The sequence below is a fragment of the Eutrema salsugineum genome, unplaced genomic scaffold (genome assembly GCF_000478725.1).
Source record: "Eutrema salsugineum unplaced genomic scaffold, Eutsalg1_0 scaffold_9, whole genome shotgun sequence".
Classification (NCBI taxonomy): domain Eukaryota; kingdom Viridiplantae; phylum Streptophyta; class Magnoliopsida; order Brassicales; family Brassicaceae; genus Eutrema; species Eutrema salsugineum.
Genome location: NW_006256342.1, coordinates 9011185 through 9017658, shown reverse-complemented (window position 1 = coordinate 9017658; position 6474 = coordinate 9011185). Strand labels below are relative to the sequence as shown.

General features: G+C 27.6%; 1 pseudogene; it reads right to left on the bottom strand.

The window, feature by feature from the left end:
- Positions 1-4637: 4637 nt before the first annotated feature.
- LOC18007918 lies at positions 4638-6179 on the bottom strand (annotated as a pseudogene).
- Positions 6180-6474: the final 295 nt, after the last annotated feature.

The following is a 6474-nucleotide window of genomic DNA, read 5'->3' as shown; positions in this document are numbered from 1 at the left end:
TTAAAATGAGAATGAAATGAAGAATATGGATACTCGGAATGTGCGTAGAAGTAGGTATTGTTGCGGAAATATTTGAGAATCAATATATTCAAATTGATTTAATTGCCAAAATTGACGTATAGTATCAAAATGGAAGCTAAATTATTGATTCTTATTGAAATATTAAGATTTCTGTATATTCTGTTACATTAACTCCAGTAAATCTTGCTAATAGTTAATGTAATCTTTCATTTTGGGAAAATATTCTTATTTTTTACGCGGAAAATTTTTTAAAAACCATAATTTCAAATATTTGGTATTTGGGCATGTATGAAGTATTGGGCCAAATGATGTTTTTAAAATACAGATAACTGGTCCAGGTCGGGTATAAAGATCCGCGTGTTTATCCATTTATGATTTTTTCGTTTTTTAAACTTGGACAGAAATTACACATCACCATCAGCATCCAATGAAATTGCGCAGAGCTAGCATCCTTGTCATGTCACATTTGACGTGGAATAAACGTCATCATTGACGTTGGCAAGGAAGCTTTTCTAAGCCAATTAAATCAAAACAAATCAGATTTTTTTCATTAAACTACATTCTCATTTAATATATAGGATATTATACTTCTTATATATATTTAATAGTTTATATAAATGTTATCTTTCTCATATTTTACTTTTCTGATTCATTACAATTACCTTTATTTTTTGTTATTTATCTATTTAAAAATAAAGAACTAAAATTTATATTTATATTATTAACTAGCTAACGAACCCACACAAAATGCCGATTACAACCACTTAATAAGTAGAACGTTAAAAAAAATTTAGAAATTTTTTTTAATATTAAGTTATACTGAGTTTGTATCAATTACATGTCATTGCACAATCCGCCCTTCAAATTAATGTTCCTAAAAAACATAGTTGGAGTACCAAATTTTGAAACCAATTTACAAGCAAACCAAAAATCTTGACCCTATTCAAGATTTTTTAAGCGTAAACCATGTCATCTACATAACTTGTATCAAAAGTCATGATACTATCAGCTATGTCTGTCCATTTCAGGACGTGTCTCGACTCATACTCATTCCAAATTTCATATCTTAGTACTCCCAATCTTATTCAAATATTTCCTAATTTCTGAGACTATATACTTAATTCAAATGGGTACGAGAAGGATAACGGAAGGAAATAAGATAGGGTATCTGAATTACCCGTTTAAAAATTAAAACTTCAAAATAATAATATTATATACCTTAAATTTTAAAATTTTCCAAAGTTTTCGAAATACCTGTTCCGAATTTAACCATTACCCATATTATCAAGAGTTTGGAAAATAATTTAATATGTTTTTTAAACATTATATTCGTCTTTCGATTATTTGTTTGTTAGTATACAGTTGATGTATTTTTATGTTTCTTAAGAACGAAGGCTATGTTTAGTTTTAGGTTTTTATTCTAAAACAAAGTTGTTGTAATATTTACTTACGTTAATAAGGCTATTTGTTTTTCCAATACTTAATCGGATTGGATATTTTCCCATCATTTGATCAAATACTATTTATAATAGTTCTCAAACATTAAAATGCAGGGAAATTTAATAAATAAATATAGTTAACAAGAATGAATAAAAAATGAATCTAAACTACTATTAGATTTTCAAAAAATCAAATAAAAATTATATCAGTTCGCGCAAGGTGCGGACAAGTTCGCTAGTTAATAATTAAACAATAGAAAAGTTTATATTTTTTAAATGATCCATGTTCTGGTCTTAACAAGACATATGTTACAATTTTGTGAATAAGAATTGTCATATAATCTGTGTCACATTCATATTGACGCGGTTAACTTTATTATATTAAATGTTCATTCAAATCTCTATATTATTATTTGAGTAGACATTTCATAAATGAACCTTTATTTGTAAGATATTACAGAATATTTTACATAAATAAACATTTATTTATAAGATATTATATAAATAAACCTTTATTTAGAAGATATTACTTAAACAAACTTTACAAATATAGAAAGCTCAATTAAATATATGGATATAAATCAAAAGTATATTTAATTTCTTTACTTATTAAAATATTAAAATATATTCTATTATTTTAAATAATAATCAATCCATATATATGAAAAAATCAATTTATACTTTTGCAATATTTTTTCATTTGTATTTTCATTATTATTTAGTATCATTTTAGAAAATCAGTTATATAAAAAAATGAAATTATGTTTTCAAAATTAAAATTTTTTTTTAAAGGGTTGGCCAAAAAATAGTTTAGTAAAATATGAAATATATTAAGTAGACGGGTTTTTCATTTTGACAATCCTATATATAATCATTGTTAACACATATTATATAAGTTATTAACTAAAAATGATAGTTTGATCTCTAATAAAATATTCACAATTAAATTTTTATTTTATGAATATATATATATATATATATATATTAGATTTTAATCTATGTTGGTATGTATATAAGTGTATATATATATTAATATCATATCACTTTCATATTTAAAAAAACTACTAATAATTAAACCGCATAATAATATATATACAAGTAAATATCAGTTGTGTGATATTTATATAGGTATTGTTATCTAATTGTTACCAATTTTATTTATTTATATTTTGTGGTAAAGAAATTTTGTCACCAATTTAATTTAACAAAAAAATTAAATTAAATTTAAAGATAATTAAAAAAACATTACCCCGCATAATATGCGGGTTAATTCCTAGTTTATTATGTAAATGAGAATGATTTAAAGTTGCTAACTTGTCAAATCGTAATACGTGTTAAGTCAATTGATTAGATTGTGACACATGTTTAATAAAAATTTTTTAATCAGATTTTTGCACGTATTTACTAAATTTTAATTATATTTTAACATGTAATACTGACAATAAAATTAAAATTTATAATTGATTACTAATCCTAACAGATAAAAAAATTAGTAACTATATTAAGATTAAAGAAATTAAAAACTATAAATAAAAAAACAAAGTTTATTTTTTTAAAGAAAAACTGTTTGAGAAAAATAAAATCTATATTAAAGATGAGAATAAGTAAAGTAAAAATAGATAACAATCTTTATGAGAAAAAGATTGTCCTCATGTAATAGATTCTGTAGGAGAATGATTCAAAGTTGTAAATTCGCCAGATCGTGACACGTGTTAAATAAATTGATTAGATTGTGACACCTGTTTAACGAGTTTTCAAATTAAGTCAATAAATTAGATTGTGATATATGTTTAATGAACTTTCAATTAGGTTTTGGCACGTATTAAATAAATTTTAGTTATATTTTAACATGTTATACTAAGGAATATAATTAAAATTTATAATTGATTACTAATCCATAGACAAAAAGAAAAATTAGTAACTATATTTAGATTAAGAAAATTAAAAAAATATATATTACGATGAGAATAAGTAAATTCAAAATCGATAACAATCTGAAAAAAAAAAAATTGTCCAGATGTAGTTGATTGTGCAGAAAAAAGTGATGAAATTACATAATTTTTATATTAGGTTTGAGATTGTCATAGATCAATGTAGGAGTTATTAGTGTGAGTTGTTTTATTTGTTATTCATTATTTGATTTTTTATATAAATTGAGTTACTCTATTTTTTATTTTTTTATTTTAATTTTTTAATGTCAATTGTATTGGTTTTTTCTGATTAATTGTCATTGCAAGAAGTGAGAATGATGTATGATGAAATTAAATATAACTATTGAAAAATTATTAAAAATAATATATAATTACTAAAAAAACTAATATAATATAATCATTGGAAAAATAGGTATAACGAGAATGAAATTAAATATGATGAAAAAACTCAAAGATGAGGTATAATCTTTGAAAAATAATTTAAAGTTTTTATAACTAATTTATGGTATAAGAAAAAAGTTTGGTCATCACCTCTTCAAAATAAAATTGATAAAAATATATTAAATTCATTTAGTATATGTATTTTAAAATGAATTTTCTATTTATCTATTGTCTTGATTTTAAATTTAAAATTTTCATGAATAAAGTTGTGTGTTATATATTTTCACAGATGATCTAATTTTGTTTTCTATTTTTTGTTTTTTGTTTTTATTTTTGTGAATTATAAAATAATAAATTACAAATCCGCATATATGCTTCGGGTATTAGCCACAGCTCTTATATAATATATATAAATAAATAAATTAAAATCTTTTTAATACACGATTAGAACTAAAACTATTTAAATTCTCAATTAATAATCTACATAATTATAATCCGTATATTAAAATCCACGTTTGGAGAACGATCTGGAAAACCTTCAAGCTTGAATCCCGGTAGTCCATCATCCTCAAAGCCAAAGCAATGCTGCAAAGTGCTTCTTCTTGTTCAAAGCATGCAGAGATTGCCCTCGCTTCGACAACATACAGCAACTTTGGTCGGAAGAAACGTTAAGATCTTAATATTCGAATTTATGAAAATCTACTGATCTTGTCCATGATCTTAACCAAAACCCCTAAAATTCTGTTACCCTCACACGACTAATAAAAGACTTGAATTTTTGTCTGAGCTACTTAGAGGATAAGTAACAACCAAAGGCAGATGCAGAAAGAATAATAACAACAGATTGAACGGCACAAAACCAAGAAATCTCCACCAAGCCTCAATACTAAAATTTGACAGAATCTGAATCATATTACATCGATGAAAACGTCTAATGATATAGCATCCTCAATCAAATACGAGGCGGCATGTGGTTGAAGCTAGGGAAGATAATGACAACTCCTTGATCATCTCAAGTTTTGGAACAAACCAGTCCACAGAGGAGATAGTTGCAGTCTCCAACAGAGGAGCGTTTTCCAAGATATAAACCGCAACATCTCTCTCTTCTGGTCTTCCAAAGTATAATGACCAGCTGAAAATCCGCAGACTTGATAACATACATTCAGGAACAGTACTAGGTTGAGTCCACGGTTCCAAGTCATCAACATGATCCATATCCTAAGCAGAATTAACTAGATTAAAAAACCATATTGTGCAATCGACAAAAACTAATAGTAAACTTACTTCCATTTCGTAGAGGTCTAGTACTCGTAAGTTAGGAGAATCTTTGAGCAACCGGACAAAGAGATCCGGCGCTCTAAATCTGTCTAGACATAGCTTTAAATGCTCAAGTTTGTTGAAGAAAAAATCCTCACCATAATTGTCACCATAAGCCTGCAAATCAAAGATGAAAAAAGTATTAACAGAGAGAGACATATATTTTATATATATAAGACCGAAGACATGCAGTTGATAGATAGAAACTGATTTACCGATGAACATAATGTAAGACGCTTGACCGATGTGATTGATATGATAATATTATCGATATCAGAGTAAGCAACATCTATATGTCCCTCCCTAAGCTCAGGCATATTACCAATCAAACTTGAGTAATTATCTTTATGCACATCCTTGAGTTTTAAATACTTCAAAGATGGACTATCTATTAGAAACTCGTCTAAAACACCTTGTAGATCGAGTGTTAAACTCTGCAGCGACGTGATGCTAAAAGCAAGCTTTCCCAATTTGTTACCGTCCCATAACTCCACGGATAGATCTTCAAGAACAGGGCAAATAGATAAAAGCCGTTGAAGGGATTGTTCATCTGAGTATGTCACTTTACGAAGTTCCAATGTTTTCAGAGAAGGAAGAAAAACCATCCGAGGAACATCCACAACAATCGCTCCTTTGAGTTTCAAGATCACAAGCGATTTGCAGTTATACAAGCAACTCAACGATATATTTCGTTTTCTCCTATTAGAATATGAAACCTCTAGCTCTCTTAGACAGCGAGAGACTGCAAATAGAAGCCACAATTTGATATCTTCACGTTTGAAATGCTGATTATTCAAGTGGAGACGGAAGCTTTCTATAACTACAGCTCTATGTAATGGCAGATTTCTGTCAAGAAAACACCTTAGCCTATCACGTTCAGACACTGAATAATCTGTATCATCGTACTCAAGTTTAGGCAACCATTTCCAAAGACACTCCCATCGTTTGGACAAGACGCTAGTTGATACAGCAAGTTTTGTCGGAAGAGAGGTTAATATCTTGATCATCAAGTCATCAGATAACCCACTGATTCTGTCCATATCTTTACAATACAACCCAAAGATAACTGTTACCTTCGACAGAACTAGGATCTATTTTTCTTTTTCAGAACCTGATAATACAAAACACACAAAGAAAACATCTTTCAGATTCTAAAAGACAACCAAACGAATTAAGAACAAGTGAACACACCAGACACCGAAGAGAGGAACGAGACAAACCCTAGAACAAAATCTGGATTGTTAAGTGATGAGTCTTTTCCTGTAAAGTTCTCGATTTCCACTCAGAAGAAAAATCATGAGCACTGGGACATCTGCGGAAGCATTTGTCAACACTCTACAGCCATTTCAATTCTGAGTAGAGACTAATTGTAGAATGGAGAAAAG